Raw genomic sequence first — 19,716 nt, 5'->3', positions numbered from 1 at the left:
AAATAACAAGTAGCGAGTCTACAAGTACATTGTGGGAGTGACAACTTCTTAAAGTGACAATCCAAAATAAAACCAGAGATGCTGCATTTCTTGAACCAAAATATCTAGATTACCATATAGTCAAACAACAACATTAACAACATCAGATATGCACGATATAAAATGGGCTAATGAATGCAGAATTATATATGCACAATTTATTGGTTAATTGGTTGATTATTCCTAATGTTGAATCTATGCTATCCTAATGTTTCAAGTTTCAAGTTTGGTTTATTTGTAACATACATAGTCATACACAGTATAACTCGCAGTGAAATGGTTTGAGAGTGCTCTGTCCAAACTGAGGAAAAAACATGGGTGTATAGGGAAATATCTCTCTCTCTCTCTCTCTCTCTCTATATATATATTATATATATATATATATTATATATAATATTATATATTATATATATATACAAAATATATTAACAATGTATGTACAATATATGTATAATATGTTTATATACACAATGTACAATGTATATTTGGATATGTGTAAAAGTATGTACACAATGTACAGTTCCAGCTTACAGTTGACATATTTACAGTTACATGGTGGTGGTCCCCACAGTTTATCAGTTTCCCTGATTCAGGGCCCGAATGGCTTGTGGGAAGAAGCTCCTCTTCAGTTTCTCTGTCTTGGTCATCAGGGAGAGCGAAAGCGCTTCCCTGACCTCAACAGAAAGAAGAGCCTATTGTTGGGATGGGTGGGGTCCTTCACAATCCTCCTGGCCTTGGTCTGGCACCGCTTGTAATAGATGCTCTGCAGGTCAGGAAGTTCCGTATGAGTGATGCGCTCTGTTGAACGCACCACCCTTTGGAGTGCTTGTCTGTCCTGCTTGGTGCTGTTCCCAAACCAGACTGTGATGTTCCCTGTGAGGATGCTCTCGATAGTGTAGGTGTAGAAGTTCCGCAGTACCTTGGAGGGCAGTCTGAAGTCTCTTAGGAATCTGAGGTGGTAAAGACGCTGACGAGCCTTCTTTGCCAGGGAGTTGGTGTGGCGGGACCAGGACAGGTCCTGCGAGATGTGAACACCAAGGTACCTGAAACTATCTACTCTCTCCACCGTGGTTCCACTGATCCTCACAGGTTGGTAGTGCCAATCTTGCTTCTTGCTGCAATCCACGATGTTGAATGTTGAATCTATGCTATGTATAGATATTATTTATTACAATATGATTTAATATAATTTCATTCATTTACTAATTGTGTATCGGACAACCTTAAAGAAAGCACTATATCTGGACTTGCTGTTTGCACCAAGAGCTGGGGAAGCAAAATACTGATGTCAAGAACTCTACAGACTGGCACAAATGCAACTATACAATAACTGTATCTTTATTGCTGCAAAGCAGTCCCATTCATCTGCTATCCAAATAGTATCAACAAACATTAACTGAACAAATCTAAAGTTGGTACATAAAATCTTGATTCTGGTATCATCATTGTTGTAGATGTTCTTTGTATGTGTTTAATGATGCAGCTGAAATCTCAGGAAACAAAATGTATTGCATGATAACTACAGTGGGTGACCAAATTAGTCTATTACATGATAACTACAGCAGGTGACCAAAATAATTTGTTACGTAGGCTAATAACTACAGTGCGTTACCAGATTAGTTTATAATTACATTAGAAAGTGTCCAAACGAGACATGAGTCCGTACATTATGTAATTTAAGTATTCACATTAATTGATTTTTAACAGGATTTTAAAAACATTCTAAAGCTACTTTTGCAGCAATTTAGAACCACACAGCAAAATCCACACTTTTATATGAATACCCATAGTATTGGATTAACCAACTACAAACAACAACGCCTAGTGTTTTAAAGATTTAATTCAACACTGGGATTTTTGCTATGCATAAATATGAATTATTGAAGCATATTAAATATTTAATTATTTAAGTTAAATATTTCATCAACTGAATTGCATGAGGTAGGTTTAGATGATAAGACTGAATCCTGCAGAGCTTCCAAGTGGTTATCATATCAGGTGATAACCCCACCCCCAATCCCCTTGACGTAAGAACTAATTACTTCGTGACACTGGCATAAGAGCTAAATCAGAACCACGCGGTCGTTTTTAATGGCTCTGGTGATTGTGAGTTTTTCGAGCTATCCATTTGACGTTAGTAAGTGCACTACTGGCAACATTCCAAGACTGGTAAACAGGGTACAGGTCTTTACGCCAGCCAGTTTCATGGTTGTGGTCCGAGAGAGGGAGGGAAACTGGCGATTTCTTGTGGATCACACGATCTTCGAGACCTCTGAACACAACAGCGACAAAGGGGAAAACAAATAATTTATAATTCCCCAGCAGTCAGAAAATGTTTAACTGTTAAAGGATACTCGTTTTCTCTGAATCACAGAACTGTCCAGGTCGGACTGCTCCACATTCATACACAAATGATAAAATCACAATTCAAACGAATTTAATAATGCCTGACTACTGATTATCATTCTCTGTTATCAGCATTTGACCTTGCGGATAAAAGCACTTTGGCTCCGGTAAATCACGACATGACTGTCTCTTACCGGAAACGAGCTGATGTAAAGAGTAAGAGATAATTCTATCTGTACGTCCAGGTCTTGGCACAAACTTTTTGTGATTTACCGACAATAATATGATACCGTTGGAAAATCCTCCTTTATAAGCGCGGAAGTCAAGCAAATAATGTAGCGTGGTGGTGTGGTTATAAATATTATTGAGAAACTGACTTTATATTTTTATTGAAGTGACAGCTTCTCGTGAACAACGTATACATTCTATCCCGCAGGAGTATAAGCATTTTATAACGTTATGAGAAAGCTCCAGTCCTCCTCCTAGGCCTACTGCAGTGCATTAACACCGTGTATTTACATAAATGTAGTAAAACACACTATTTTCCCCGTAGTATTATCATAGCTGACAAAATGTTACTGGAAGCAAAAAATTCGCTTAACATTGCCTGTTGGTTGCATATAATCGCTATAATAGCTGTGAAGTCAGCATTGGTAAGAAGTTGGGGTGTTGTTGGGAGGTGGGGGGGCGTTACGCGTGCTTCCGTTGTAGCCTTAATCCACCGCACGCGATGGCCACATGTCGGAATATCTGTGGCGACCTGTTAAAACACATCAACCACATCCCGGCCAATAAAATGCCGAGCGCAGAGTCCCACTTGCACTGACTGAGCAAGGATCCAGTCACGTGGGAGGTCCCTTTAAAGTTCCTATTGAGGAAGGCTGCACCGTCACATGATGGACATGATATGATGAAAAGCGAACAGAAGAGCGGAGGGTGCCCCTGGCTACGAGACAAGACCTTCAAACTACGCAATGGCTAGCCAAAAACTACATTCTCGGTCATCAGAATCGCGGCGAGTCGAGTCGAGTCGAGCTACAGCTGTGGTATTTGCAACGCACTTGATGGCGATGGTGGGACTTCTCTATGTAGATTGCACCTGCCGCCCATAAAGACTTTAACGAAAGCTTTCGCACAGTTCTCTAGGACATGGAACCGCAACAGTAAGTAAAGTTATTTTTAGTTTCACATGGTTGGCACGCAGCTGGACTGTTGCCGCACACTCTTTGCGTATTGGCACGCAGGTGTGGGCTTCGATCAAAGAATATTTCGGCTTTGAGAATATGTTGAGTCTGCCTCACAGCATCGATGAACCCTACGTGCAAAATGCGCTCCAAGCTATTCCAACATTCATTCGAAAATGCAACGAGTTCTTGTTGCTAAGAGGAGATATTTGATTGCCACATGGCTCTTCCACCCTGTCTCTGCCAACGTCCGCATTCCAAGCTCTGTTGCGCAGATTAAAATTCAAAGTTCGGGTTAACGATGAGTTGATACTGCTGGGTTACAGCCTCGCAAACCTGTTTGTTGTGGGCTGTACTGTTGAGTTGCATGATGTTTTGTGTTAAACCTCGAGCTATAACTACAGTTCTCTTGAAGAACCGCACGCCCCCTAAGTGCGTAGTTACCAGAGGATGTCAACTGTAGGCTATGTACGCTACGGTATACATTTAAATAGCCTACAGCCTAAAGAAATTGACATGGCGACAGTCGAATTCTATAGTTTTCATTAACGATAATGTATTTAAAAGCACTGTGGTTTATATAATCATACATGACTTGAACCGTGTACTGCGGAGACGCACTTTTCATAAGTTGCGCTGTTTTTCAGTACCAGCGTCATCATTACACAAGATAAAGCGGAATCGAAATCGGTTAATGTGAGCCTTAGACTGAAATAGTAGATTCTGGCTAGAAAGCGACGAGACGTGACTTGATGACAAGGTGCAAAAAATGTATGTTTTTTTAAAATTATATGAATATAGCCTACATTTGAAAATGTCGTCGCCTTTTTAAAATTCAAAGTGTAAAGGTTGTCATCTGAAGACGTGTTCATTTTGTTGTGACGCTGTAAGCCAAAATCTGATCTATAAAATACATTTGGAAACTTTGTTGTCAATTCCTTATCCCTATTTTGTCATTATATAGTTGCAATTAGCCTACAACATCTTATCATTTTAAATTCCTCTGACTAGGCCTGCCAGCTCGTTTCAAAGTGTTGCCTATCAAGTCAACTTGTCAATGGTTGTAGTCCGGTTTATAGACTAGGCTCCATACATCGCACAATTCACTAAATGCTAAACAAACTGTCTAGACCAAATGTGGAAATAAGCGAACAGCCACTTGTTTACGGACGTGACAGTATATAGGCTATGCGACGTCTCTTTTAAACAAAGTCATGACTTTGGCAATAACAAACGACGCCACTACATTGTGCTGGGACAGCGCTTGACGAAAGCAGCGGAGCACCTGACAACCTGATCGTGCACGACGAAGTGGCGAGAACGCGCAACACGTAGGTTGAGTGCCGCGTCGGTCAGAAAAGCAAAACAGACAGCTCAAAGAGGACGTAAGGGTTAAAACAGGTAGGTGATATACATTTCGCTATGCCTAAATCACCGACCTACAGCGAAACCTAAGTGGAAGCCAAGTTGTTGTTCCTTGTTCTCTTGAAGTAGGTCGGTGCGCAGCTGTTCCAGTTTAGAGCGTTTAGTCAAAGGATGGTGCAGATCAGATATTGTGTGCACTTACTACGGTCTTAAAAGAAAGACTAAAACATCGTTAATAATGCTGAAAGGTAATTCACTTGATACATATATTTTAGTTTACAAAACTCGTACGGGATTGGTTTAATCCAAGTCTCAAATATAAACAACGAGTAGCACGATAAACAAACGGTGGCACAAACCGTGTCATCCATTATACCAAGTTTACGGCAGAAATGTGTTCAGGTGCCGAACAGCCTCTTCTTGGTCGCTGTCACTGTAATGTAGGGCGTCGTTTGAGCTACCCAGAGTGCGGAGTCGTTAAAGGCTCATGGGCACTTGTGTGGTCAAGCACATCGGGATTAAGATGACATCATTCATAAAAAAAGACACTGGGGCTAAGGACAGGAAGTAGGTTTTGTGTTTCCTCTGTCAAACAAGCTAACCAAAGGCCTGTTTTAGCCGCAACGTTCAATTTGGTTGCGTCAACATATGTTTGTTTAAATGACATCAGAATGACTCAGTGATGGATTTCCTAGTGTTTTGCACTCTGTAAACACACTGTTCAAATTCACTGGAATTTTAGAAACTTAATAGGCAAGCAGGTTTGTGGCCACTTATGGGAATAGGCAGATAGGAATTGTGCTGTCTTGGATCTGATTAAGTGGATCAGTAGGCCCTGAGAAATTATTTCTGCTCTGGTGTTAATTACTCAGATGAGTTCACACACCTCTACGCAGTGAACAACAATGAGATTTAACATTTTATCCGAAATGAACCAAGTGCTGCCCGACGCATGTGTGACGTCTCGAGGTAAACAAGATGCGGGGAAGAGGCATGATTAAACAAACGTTTATTCCATGCACGAATGATACATATAAGGCAACACACACTAGCTATGCACATTTCAAACACCGACAACACGTATTACAACACATGAGACATATATACACTCAAAACGATTACACATAATACAGAACAGGTGGACGACACGAGAGGGCGTGGCAACACAGACGAACACTCGAAGACGTTTGAGGAGGGGGCGGGGCCGCAACGTGACAGCATGGATGATTGCCATGGCTATAGCCGTGTGTGTGCGTGCGTGTAAATGTGCCTGAAAACAAACAGACATCGTTTTGTGCGTCAGCAGCAGAGTTACAGCAGCAGTAATGATAGACACATTGACTGTGAGGCATCCACAACCCTAATGGCATATTTCCAGCCCTGCTGTCTGGAAGAGCAGCATCTGATCATCTGCTACCATGTTCACACAGCTTCTCTGCCTCTCTAGCTGCCGTTCTACCCCCACCCCGCATAGTCTAGAGGTCTGTAAGAACAGTCAAACTGCGCACCGCAGTTTCATGTGCCTTTCAGTTCATAAAATGCACCCGGTTCCAGCTGCCTTGCTGTAAGCTACTTAGAGTTTTGATGAGTCAACAGTGGCGTAGCAAATGATGCAAATGTTGTTCTGGGAACCTCAAAACAAAACATTCTCAGAAAGAAAAGGGAGTCTTACCATGAACAGAAATGGCCCTAAAGTGTGTGTGTGTGGTGTGTGTGTGTGTGTGTGTGTGTGTGTGTGTGTGTGTGTGATTTCCTGGAGAAAACAATCTACCGATGTCTCTTGTTAATTCATTTTGTTTAGTGTTTGTCATGCTAATATCTCTTGTCTGCATAAAAGGAGGCAGGCTGTGGGAAGCAGGCTCCACATATAGTTGTTGTAGTTGTATTCAAAGTTGTGTATGTTTGTGTATAGGTGAATTCGAATTGGTAAAGGAAGTGTGTCATGCATGCGGCATTACGTGTCTGTCGTTATGTGTTGTACTGTAGCTCCTCTTTCAAAATAGGCCACTCTGAAAGGCTGCCTCTCACGTCAAGCATGGCAAAATGTGATTAGTGTTACAAGCGTCATAACTACGCAAAGCAAGAGGGAGCACAAAGGCTTGAAGATTCACCTGCAGTATTCTTAAAAACAATAGCAGATTTATTATTGGGCATTTACTCTGACTCGTAGCTTCTTTATGGGTATTTGTGAGTGTGTGTCTTTGGGGGTGGGGTGGGGTAGCGTGTGTAAGTTCAGCTGTGATACCACTGGAGGCAGTTTGTGTGGTCATGATTTTGCTGCTCCCATGTGACTGTGTGTTTACATCTGAGGATGGACAGAAGGGAAGTGAGTAATGACGCAGGAGCAGAAGCTGCCGCCATTACCCCACTGCAGAGAGAGAGAGAGAGAGAGAGAGAGAGAGATATCGGGGGCAAAAAAGAGGGAGGTAGTATATAGTAAGATGAGCCAGAGATGGATCGAAACACAGAGAAGTAAATCTAAATATGGAAGTCAGTAATAAGATGGGAATGGTAGAAAACGTACTCATGAACTGCTCTTAAACTCATTAGCTCTCCTTTTTCTAAAGCCCAGTTTTTTTATAAACCAGACCTCCCAACCCACCCCGGGGGCTTCATAGTTCCCTGCTCTGTCAGACACCAGAGTCTGACTGGCTGGGTTAAAGCAGGGAGTCTAGCATTAACAGACTTCCATGTTCACCCAGCCTGGGGAAGGCCGGCAGGAGGGCTGGCCTGGGGGTGGAGGGTATTTGTGCCCAGTTCCAGTAGCGAGTCCTCCGTTCCCAAAGTGCTGAATGGGAGAGGAATGCGCACCTGGCACAGGCTCCAGTCAGTGCGAAATCACATATCACTCAGGATACCCCTGACAAAGAGCAACTCTCCACGGACACTCCTCTCCACCTACTCCAAACCACATCTATCAAGACTGAGCTTGTGTTTGCGTGTGTGTGCGTGCTTGTGAGTATTTGTATGTGTGTGTAACACAGAAAATGAGATGGAGAGAGAGGGAGGGGAAAGTGCAGGGAATGGTGGGTGTGAAAGACAAACCACGGCTTTGAAAGTGACCGGCAGAAAGGGGATACTTTTTCACAAAGCAATGACACAAGCTTGACTTGGCAGAAACCAATGGGAGAAGCTTTGATTGCAACGAACCAAAGAGGACAAGATGTTCCTTATGGGCAGTCCATCCCTGCCCCCCAATGAAACCTAGCGCAGCAGAGTTAGGAACACAAGCATGTCTGCTGGAGACCTGCGCCACCTCCTCGCTGCTATTTACTATAGCCACCACATGGAGCTTTGCACTTGCTACATTCAGCTCTGCAGGAGCTCTAGTAACCTTGATGATGGAGAACTGTGTGACCAAATAGCTTGGCTGTCGTACTGTTTAGCAAACCTTGGCTAATCTTTCCTTGATAAGCTTGCAATAAAAAATGACCAGCTACACGTTTCTTCTTCTAACATTGGTCAGTTGTGTAGCCAAATGAGTGATTATCTGGTTTTCTCAGTCTCTGAGGACCACAGTGAATCATCATTGTTTTTGGACACTCGCAGAGGTTTAGGTGGTGATTTGAAGATCTTGTATTAACAAATTTCAGTGTGGTGGAATGTTGATTAGATCTCCGCGGTCCTGAAAGAAGCCAAGAAGTGAGGTCGCTTTGTTGAAACATGAGGCCTTCTGGGGCGAATGGAAATCAGGTCAATTCCACTGGGTCATCTCAGTCAGAGGAAATGCTAGCCTCATCCCATATTTAAAACCATAAAATCCCTCTGCCTCTTGTCCTTAGTGTCTCTCTCTCTCTCTCTCTCTCTCTGTGAAGAATAAGTGAATTGAGACAAGGCAAGCAAGGAGGCAGAAAGAAAGTTCTGGAACACATAAATGGAATCCATCAGGGCAGCCAGCAGGATGCTAGTGGACTTCACTCTAAAACCCTGTTAGCACTATAATTACTGCCACCTGGGGCCTGATGCACATACACCTCTCCACTGGAGACCACCTTGAGTACACTTGCTCTTCCTGATGGCTTGGAAACTGAAAGCAGCTGCCAAACAGTCATGGCACCCGCAACCATCCACCAAATCAGCCAATAATGTTGGTGCTCACAGAGTTACTGTCAGGTCAGTTAAGATGCCCCCAAAGAACTTGAAGACTGCTTAAAGCCTGAAGCTTAAAGAGCACCTGTGATTTCACTTCCATGTTTATTAAACATTTCTGTGGCATACACAGTTCTGTGGCATGTTGTGATTGGTCAATCAAGCATTTGGAGATCTGTTATTCATGAATGACAGATTGTGTAAAGGGTGTCTGATATCAGCAACAATTGTTAGCTGTAGAGTTATGACAGACTGTTTCTCCTTGTAACCAACTAGTACAATCAATTCATAGCCAGTATTTATTGTGAATTATTGCTGTAGCTATGTAATGAGTGGGATAATGTACAGCTAGCTGGGCATATCAAAAATAAACCCCAGCAGGGTGATACGGAGCCCTTGTATATTATAAAGACAGTTATCCCTTTTTCGCATATCCATATAAAACTACAAATGAAGGTAATCTCTCTTATTTTGGATTTCAGCTGTGCGATTTGAACAAAGATGTAAATCAGAGGCATGGCCAGTGAGTCTGAATTCTTACTTTGTGTTTACAGGAGTGGCTGCACAATAGACCGAGTACAAATGTTCATTATGTAATCACAGGCCTGGCCTGTGGAGCCAACATTGAGCATACTACACGGAACTGCCTCACTGAATAGTCAGTCCTAATTTGCGGTTTCAGTGGAACGTCTGAATGTTTGTGGCATGCTCTGTGGAGGGAGGTGCAAAGTCGTGAACATGCCTTGTGCTGTACATGTTCATCCGTACAGTTGAAGTTGGACTCGTTGGACCCGTATGTTGGATACGGCCTGGTGTGGGCTTGTTCACAGCACTGTTGGAGTAGGGCGTTTGTGTGTATGGTGGGGGGGGGTGGGGGGGGGGGGGTGGGGGGGGGGGTGCAGGGTGTGAGGTTGGTTCGTTCATTCTCACACACAGCTAGTCACCGAGTACATTCTGCCACTCTCCCATTACGACAAATGCTGAGTCTCCATGTAGCATGGGTATACTGGAGCTTCTCTTCTCTCCCTCCTCCCTGTCTCTCTTTGTGCCTGTCTGTCCCATATTTGATAAAAATGGTCCTGGTGTGACCGCCATATTTAGACACCTTACTGATTCTCCCTTGTGAGTTGCTGGGACTTTTTCTGCATTACAGTAGAGCCGTAAAGCCTCTAGACTCCACATGCTCTGAAGCTCATGTGTGTGCTCTAGGCCTATAGCAGTCTGCATGCTCTTAACCCAGAGTGGTCTAAATTCATATAGAAATCTGTATGCTCTAAAGCTTGTAATGTTTATATGCCTTTATCCTGTAATGTTTATATGCCTTTAAATCCTGTAGTGGTTTATATGATCTTAATCCTGTAATGGTTTATATGATCTTAATCCTGTAGTTAGGTTTATATTGCATCTTAATCCTGTAGCAGTCTACAATGCTTTAAATCCCTTCAGTATAGACAGACAGCCGATTTCCGTGATGATTATCAAGGACATATAGTGCAAAATAACACATTTAACATTGACAAAAACAAACACAAATGCTCATATTGGTTTTAGGGAACCAGTGCTGATCTTGTTTCACAGGTTGGTTGCTTGCCTAAAGTTAACTATTGCTATAATCAACAAAATTACCTCAAGATTTGAGATATTTAGACTTCTTTTTTCTAAAAAACAGCTGTTTTTGACTGATATCAGCCAGGGTATTTAACATTTCTGTGAGTCAAAAGTGAACTCAGCTGCTCAACTCCCCGCCCACACTATTCTGTTACATCAGCCACACTGACGCCACCAATCAGTGACCTGGCAGTGTGGTCATCATGACCGTGCATTCTCCCAGTTCCAGCTTGGCACAGGCAGTGTGCCTGCCTCCCCCTAGTGGCTGCCTGCAGCTCCACGCCCCAAACACACTAACAACTGCTGATCTGCGATCCGTTTTTTAGGCTTTTAAGAGTGGGGAGGAATGCAGGCCCAGGATCAGTACATAGTGGATGGGAGGAAGTGGCGTCACTGCCCGTGCTAGGCTCCAGCTAGAGTTTCCAGAACCTTCTTTATTGCGGCCAGCAAGCCCTTTGACATGACCCATCCCCAAGCCAGACACGTAGGCAGCTGGTTGGCATACACTGTGGGAGCTGTTCGTTATGTTGAAGACACACACACACACAGAGTCTCTTGTCCTTATCAATCCGTTTATGCTTAATGTATCTCTCATATATTTGCACCATAGATAATCTGTAACTTTAAAGTATAAGTATAATGTTACATGCCATGTGTGTTTGTGTGTGTGTGTGCAAGAGAGAATGTGTGTATGTGCACTTTGAGTGGGTGGAAGGAGTTATTTGTGACAGTTCTGGTGTTGCTCTTCAGTAGCCTCCTCTCTCTCTCCTTCTCTTTTGCACTTTCTTTCAGTCTTCTCTTCACACCGTGTCACTCTCTAAGTAGTGGCCAAAACTGTGTAGCCCAGCAGGGCACATGGGGGCATGGAGAACTAAACTGGCATTGGCCTGACCCTGGTGGCACCGTATGGCATAAAGAGGGATGATGAGATGCAGAACTAGGAAGAGCCCAGGCTCTTCTGCTGGAAAAGGATGAGAATTGTGCAATAACGTCATTAATGCTGTGTGTTTTTGTCTGGGTTCACTTCAGCCGTTCTCTTTTGCTCTCATCCTCTTTCTTTTTTATGGACTCTCCCTTCCTCAGCTCATGATATATGGATATATGTTACATAACCATCTGTCTCATGGTCTCAGTGTCACATGTCTCCAAATTATTAGCCTTCTAAGCCACTGCTGTTCTCATCTGCGAGAAGCCATCTTGTTCCCCCAGTAAGGGATGACAAAGCTATCTGTATTGAAATAATGTCATCGGCTTAATTTCCATAGCAAATACTGGTATAAGGACTCTAAAATGCACCTGCTGAAATGTGTGCCTTACCTTCAGTATAGGAAATTGTTCCAAGCCATGTATTTTTGTGATACAGGGTATTACCATTAGAGGGCACCGCTGCTCTGGTCTTCAGTGAGATATGCTGTCTTTCTACCTGAGTCCTCTGGGCTTTTATTAAATTGCAGTTATTTTTTAACTGCATGGTTATGGAATGGAGGCTTGGCACTTCATTAGGTAACAAATGGAAGTAGCCTATGCATGTGTTTGTATGTGTGCGTTTGCATTTTTGCTACAATTAGAGGTAAGAGCATGGTTGTTTTTATGTTTCATGCTTAACCTTACAATCCCATGAAGTTGTATTGTGCAGAGAGCAGAGCCTCCCCTCCTCCATACACACAATTGCATGCGTGTGAAAAATCCCAAGTGTATCTGCATATATACAAATAGATAAAAGGTCACCTATACCAGAATCTGTACCTTTACATTTTATGTCCACAAGGACAATAACCTGGAGGGAGAGGAAGATACATCCTAACAGTGTAGCCAAACACATTCAGGCTCCTCTTTCCACTTTGTCTCTATCTCTCACTCCCTCCCTCTCTCTCTCTCTCTCTCCCTCTCTCTCTCTAACAGACACAAACACAAACACACACACACACACACACACACACACACACACACACACACACACCACACCACTAACTTCCATGAGACCTGCTAGGCTTTGGAATGCAGGGATTCCCTTCTCTCTCTGGATGGGTAATGGACTTGTGCTGCTTCCCCCCTTTTATCATGTGTGAATTAACACAAAACTGTCTTTTAATATTTGTCTTTTAATACTCCCCAGATGCCTGCGTGGTTGCTAGTGTGTTTGTCATTGCCCTGCCTGGGATAAGTGAAGCCCTTTTTTCCCTGGTTTTTAGGAGCAGCCTCTGACACCACAGGGCTTCAGCTTAAACACTGAGGTCTAAAAACGGCACTGTCCTCACACATGCGTGTGTGCATATACAATCCACACGCAACACAACACACACACACACACTCTTGAACCACGAGTGTGTGGTTCAACCATAAACTAATGAAGTGCTACACCTCAGCCTCATAGCCATACCATTATAAAACAGTTCCATACAAATAACTAATTGGCATCAGTAAGGAAGTGGCCTCCGGGAGAGGTGAGACTCCTCTACTCATCTGGATTATAGAGAATCTTCCACAGAGCTCAGCACTGCAGTGTTCAAGTGTGAGTTGCAGGGCCAAATGCGTTTGCGTGTGCTTGTCATAAAGTAGTGCCACCGTTTATTTGTCTTGGGGTATGACTGAAGACGATAATAAGTCTGTAGTGTTTGTATTTTTGCCTTGATAGTTTAACAAGCAACTTGTTAATGTGCATTCATTCCTCTAAATAAATCTCATGACTATTTGCGCCAGCAGCCAACAAGTATGTCGAGGATCTGCGTGCAGTATAGTGAAACATTTATGCTTGTGTGCGTGTAATGGAGGGGGACTTTGTGTTTTGTGTGTGTCTGGGTGTGAGCACTCAGATGGGGTATATTTGTTTGTACCTATCTGCATCTCTCATGCGTATGAATGTATGGCAGGGTAGGGTAGGACATACAGGTTACAGGACATGTCCTTCTTGGCTTTAGCTTCAAAGGTACATAGTCCTTAGTTGTCCTTAGTTGTCTTTTTAACAATGTAACACACACACAGACACACCATTCTGAAAACACATTCTTGTCACACGTCCTCCTGTCCTATTTGTTATTATTATTAAATTGATTTTATCAGATGAACAACAACAAAAAACGATATTGGTATTATATATCAGACATTAGGTGCCTGCTCTCTAAATATCAACGTCGGCCAATGAAAACCCATATCAGTCAATCACTGCCCCATTTCTCTGCACTCCATGTACTGAGTTCAGAGTTAAAAGGTGAAAGATTAGTCACAGAAGGAAGCACCATCAAACTGAGAAACGCCTTAGTCATGGTGACTACTGGCAGTATTAGCCCGGGATTGTTTCTCTCTGCGCGTGTACTTTTTTTGTCTGTCAGTAAGGTAAATGAAAGTTGAGAAAGACAGTGGAGCTGCTGGCTGGCATGGGAAGTCCGCTCCAGTCTTAAATGTCGTTTATCTAGGGCTCACTGAATGCCACGTTCACTCAGCGGATGTCAGTTAGTTCTTATTCTTATTGGCAACTTTGATGGGCAGGGCCTTCGGGCTGACAGCCTCGATGTAGCAGCACAGGATTGGGTGAAAGTTCTGGGTCATTTTGCCGCAATATTTCTCCGTAGGGCTCGATCGTCATAGCACACCTGTCGGAGGTCAAGCGTCTGGGTAGGCGTGCATGAGTCATTTTGCAATAAACTTCACCATGTTTCCCCTGTTACAGAGGTCCATCAAACATGGCTGTTTTACAGCAGAGAGAGAGAGAGAGAGGAGAGATGGAGATACAAGCTGGGGGGGGATGTAAAGGAGAGGGGGGAGGGAGAGAGGGAGGGAGCATCATTGCCTTATATGGCTCTCTGCTTTTGTGAAAGAGTTGTGAAATGCTGAAAACAAGTGGAGCTTTGAGAATGAGTGGTACCCAGGCCACACACCGCTCTCTTGCGCAGGCAGTTAAAGGTCTACACATTCGTCCACTCCCCATGCCAAGCCTTCAACGGCTGCCCGATAGTGCCGTTTCGAACCCAGACCAGGCGTAGATGTTATAAGCCGCTGAAGCTATTGATTATGCAATGTCATCACAGTATAAACATATTGGGTTATGTTTCGTCTTAAGAGTACAAAGTACACTTAGACTCCATGACTCATCTGTTCTGTGACATATGCAAGAATAGCAGACCTCTATCCTTCCATCAAGGCAGAGCCTGAATCTTTTTCTGCTTTAGCTAAATGTTTAGATGTCAGTATCTGCTGTGTGTCATCACCTCAAGCTTTACTATCCTACCACGACAAGAAAGGGGAAACTCAACCATTCTCTACTCAAGCAGATTTTATTAATAAAAAAAAAACATAAAGTGAAGGAAAGGTCACCTTTATTACTGACAATTTATAGGCAGGTAGGTTAATATGTGTCATTGTCTTTGGAACAGTGAAACAACTATAGAACATATAGTTGTAGAGGGACACAAAGTAAATACAAGGCACACAAAAGTTGGTATTGATCACCAGGTCACAAAAGTAACAAAGTTACAAAATTAGTACTTTTAATTAAAAGACTTGAGGGTAATAATTATGATCTTTGTCAAGAAGCAGAGGAATATACATACATACTAAACGTATACCAGTTGCTTTGTGGAGTAGGGTGCTGATCTATATAGGTTAAATCTGCTGGGTTTGCTGCTTTTGTTCAAACATACATTATTTCTTTTAAATTTTTGAAAGCAAATATGTCACGTCACTCACCTACTGAAGTGATACTGAGCTAGTTAAAACAATGAGTAAAGTGTAATCCATTTCCTATGGGAAAAATGTATCCTTGTAAAGTGGCAAGAATCTAGGCCAGACACTTACACTGAGTTGAGTGACATTTATTAGGGGAAAAAATCCATAATCAGTGTCCATGACAGTGCAAGATTGAAAAGCCAGTGGGGTCGAACAAAGAAACATAACCAGAATACAGAACTACAATACAAAGGCTGTACAAAGACTAACAACATGAGTGAAAAACAGAAATAATGGAAAATAAAACTATGGACTGTATTAAGGATAATGAGAATGCATTTGCCCTAAATACTAAATGCTCATCACCACATTTTGAAAATCATGTTAAAAAATTTATTTAAATGAATCGAATAAATCACCCTCCCTATATTCAAACCCAAGCTTTTACTGCCTATGAAGACCATAGTCATAATCCTACACACAGACCTGAGTATGAGTGAAAACCAAGTAATTCAGAAGCCAAAGAACATGAACCATAAATCTGACACAGCAAAACAATGAAAATCCTGGCCGGCAAGGAAAACAGCTGCAACACAACGATCATCAAAGTCATAATAAAACAAATAAAGTTGAAATTACAAAGAGGTGCATGGAATTCAGTTACAATTACAAAAGCTCCACTACCAACTACCCATGTTTTCCTTGTAAAAAGGAAGACAAGTTTGCAGTACTCTAAACTGTATAGACAGGATCATGCAGAGTTCTGCAACAAAGCCCTGCAGACAGGCGCTGTGAAGCCAGACATCTGATAACGTGATAGGAAGCCATTAGTGGGGATAAGGAACAACCAGAGCAGGCACTCGGAGCGCACTGCCTCAGCTGTGAAGCATGCTGGACGGAGAGGTGTCCATGGCCACCTGGGCTACTGTCTGCTCCGGGGCATCCTTACTAAGGATATATAGCCACAGACACCAACGGGACTAACCGGTGAACATCTCTGCAGGAATTAGTGGCACACCTGTTGCTCAGTCGGCTCCATCCACTCACTGGAGTTCTTTCTTTCCTTTCCCTGCTCTCACTGCATTCAAAAGCTCCATAAATAGCCAGCACACCGATTTCCATGGAGATACACTGAATATGTGAAATTCAGAACCAAGTGTGTGACACTGCAAATGAAGTGAAATAGTATTTGAAAAGATGGTTTATTCCTGGTTCATTACTAATCCATTACTGATATTTTCCTGTTGAGAGAAGATGTGACATAAACATGCTGATAGAGTGTGTATCCAGTAATTTATTTGCTGGATATTGCAAATAGTCTGGATATTGTTCTATTGCTACTGAAGTCAAAAGCAAACACATAAAATACATACATAAAAAATTAAATGCTTTGAAAACTATCTGAAAGACAAACATGCTCAATGAAAGCTAACTAAAGGTAAACTGAATTTTTCAGGGAAACCGAAAACAACACAGAAGTAAAAACAACATTGAGATGCAGCACAAGCATGTTTGAACTGCCACGTCACTCCAGAAGCACCTTGGCGAGTCAGAGCAAAATAACCCACCAATACTGAACTCCTGTATGCTAAATGGGGCTCTAGCGCACACCGCAGTGTTGAGTGTTTGATATTAAAATCATTTTGACATCTTGCTACCCACTCAATCAGAAACTGCATCTAGTCATTGCACACTAACGGTAGTCAACGGTCATGTGCGTGTGTCCTGGCTTCTCTCATCTTCTCTCATCACTGAGAGGTCCTACTCTTCAGAATTGTGGTCATGTTTGCAAAGTCACTACTGACCACCTCTTCCACCACCTAACCCCTCATTAACTGGAAACAGTTTACGCGTCCTGTTAAACCATAATACACGTCATACACATGGTCTAGCTAAGCATGAGGGCAGCTTAAGCTTTTTATTGGATCTTTGACCCGCATCTGTTACAGCTCATAATGTTCTAGTTTGCATTTGACTTGGTGTACTATTGTACTGTGCTAATATGAAGAACTTTTCTCTTTCTCTCACTCTCATGCTCTCACACACACACACACACACACACACACACACACACACACACACACACACACACACACAAACTCCCTAACTGTCACTCTGTTTAGTTGAAGCTGTGATACATGAGAGCAAGTGGAACTTTGAAAATCTGCTTAAAGTTATATGTACAGTATATGTGGACACTGCAAACAGTACATTGGGGTATTACGGTATATAATGGTTCTGTGGTATGTTTTTTTTGTTGTTGTTGTTTTTTGTTTTTTGGGTATGTGTGTGTTTATGGATGGGTGACCGTTTGGGTGTACATGTATTTGAGTGTGTCTGTGAGGTGTGGTTCTGTGGTTGAATGTATGTCGGAGGAGGACAAGAACACCCCAAAGAGGGTAATGACCCCGAGGGGGAAGGGTGGAGTGATAAAGATGATGGTGATGAGAGAGAGAGGAGAGAAAAAGAGGGAGATAAGAGGCAGGAGATTATTTACAAGTAGATTTACTGCAAAGCATCTGCTTAAACACACGAACACATAAACCTGCAGATAAATCACACATATGAATTATTCACAAACTACTGGCAAAAAATGGATGTCTCTATTTTTTTCTGTTTTTTAAGCTGGCTAGTAGAAGATTGTATATAATACATTTGAGATAAGGAGATTTTATCTTTCGTTTCTGTAGCATGTTTTTGTGTTTAATATTTTATTAATCACATTTGTTATATTCAGATACTCAGTTCAAATGTCAAATTCTTATTTTAGAAAATATTTTATTAATAGGGATTTATTATATTTATTTGAAAGATTACTTACCTCCTTGTAAGCTTTGTGTTGTCTTCTTACATCATTTATTTCTTTGTGCCATTACCACTGAAGTGGCAGGTGATGGAATGTGATGGAACTGGTGGAAACTCTCTGTACCCTGATCATTAGGTTACATCTAAGCCTCATAATCTCACAGAGAGTATGTGGTGGAAATGTTGCCAAACATTCTGATAATGACAAATAATACAGCATATCTATCATTTATTCAACCCATTGGAAATGTTTAACGTAGCTTTTGAACATTTTATTTTTTGAAGTTTACTCTTATTTTGTGGGATGATAGCACATATTTTATGTGAGGATAAGGACAAATGACCTATTTAAAAAACTTATTTCCAAATAATACTGTATTTTACAGAAAAGTGCATGTTCTTAAAAAGTGTGCTTGCATTTTATTCTACATGTTTTCTGAATAAGTCATTATTTAAATATGATCTATAAAGTCAAGGAAGAATGCTTGTGTTGGTAAATTGGTTAGACATCAATGACATCACATATTTAACCTACTGTAGATTATTTTTAAGAATCTGTAAAATTATCGCACTTATCAAATTTCAGTGTGCATGCATCCCAGGTAAAGGTGTACTGATTATCACATGTAGCACAGCTATGTAAAAACTTAAACAGTCATTTTTAGAATAGTGAGTTGCCTATGGCAAAAATTGTAATGCATACATTTCTGAAAGCAAAGCATTTACAGACTTTATATACTATTTAATGAAGAGTAGTGTTGATTCTAAAAGTCTACATGAAGGCACTCATTCATAATAGAAGGGCTATCATTTTAGATACTGAATGAATTGATATGCTTTGTTAATCTACTTGGACTTTTGCTAAACACAGAATAAACCATGCAAGCTTAAGACAAGCTGACATCGAGGACCATGATTTACACAGTACTGCCTGCAGATATTGTCTCTCTCTTTCAAGAAACTGCCTTCTTCATTTCACTAGTAATAGTGTTAGAAAAAAAAAAAGCTTTAGGATATAAACAGGTTTTTTTATGGGAAGAACAAGACCTATTCCTTAGTAACAATTTGGTGCCTTCCAGACACCCCAGATGCATGACCAAACCTTCAGAGACTTTGTTTACTTGCTGCTGCTGTTCTTGTTGTCGTCATCATTATTGATGCTGTTATAATATGTCACCATCATTTTTCCAACACATTTTCTAATAGGAAAAGGATCATATTTATTGGCAAAATACCTTACACCATACACGCATGCACGCACGCGCGCACGCATACACACGCACGCTGATCTCAGTGAACTGTTGATAGCAGGATATTGGCTGGCATAGGTACAGAGGCAGCTGAAAACAGTCTCTGAAAAGACTTCCATTGGTAGCACTTCAGATACGATAGGACCTGGAGGTTGAACAAATTTGCCAGTGCGTTGCATTTGTTCAAAAATAAAGGAAAAAGAGTAGATAAGAACTGGGGAAAACTAAATTTTCCAAATCTCTTTTCTCTTTCTCTTGAATTAAGATCTCACTTTCTTTATTGTCATTGCACAGGTACAACCAGAATAAGTTATTATTGTTTGCTGTGTTGTTATTTGTGTGTGTGTGTATGATTACATGATTACATA

General features: G+C 41.7%; 1 long non-coding RNA gene across 1 annotated transcript in view; it reads left to right on the top strand.

Moving 5' to 3' along the window:
- The first annotated feature begins 3,131 nt into the window (after positions 1 to 3,131).
- The window catches only part of LOC113583761, a 40,479-nt gene continuing 23,894 nt past the window's right edge, over positions 3,132 to 19,716 (top strand). Inside the window, exon 1 of the long non-coding RNA XR_003411334.2 lies at positions 3,132 to 3,548. This is a non-coding gene — a long non-coding RNA (uncharacterized LOC113583761). The remainder of the gene's footprint in view (positions 3,549 to 19,716) is intronic.

This window comes from Electrophorus electricus, chromosome 7, assembly GCF_013358815.1.
Source record: "Electrophorus electricus isolate fEleEle1 chromosome 7, fEleEle1.pri, whole genome shotgun sequence".
NCBI classification, from domain to species: domain Eukaryota; kingdom Metazoa; phylum Chordata; class Actinopteri; order Gymnotiformes; family Gymnotidae; genus Electrophorus; species Electrophorus electricus.
Note: the sequence above shows the minus strand (reverse complement) of the source record. Positions and strands in the feature narration are given on the sequence as shown.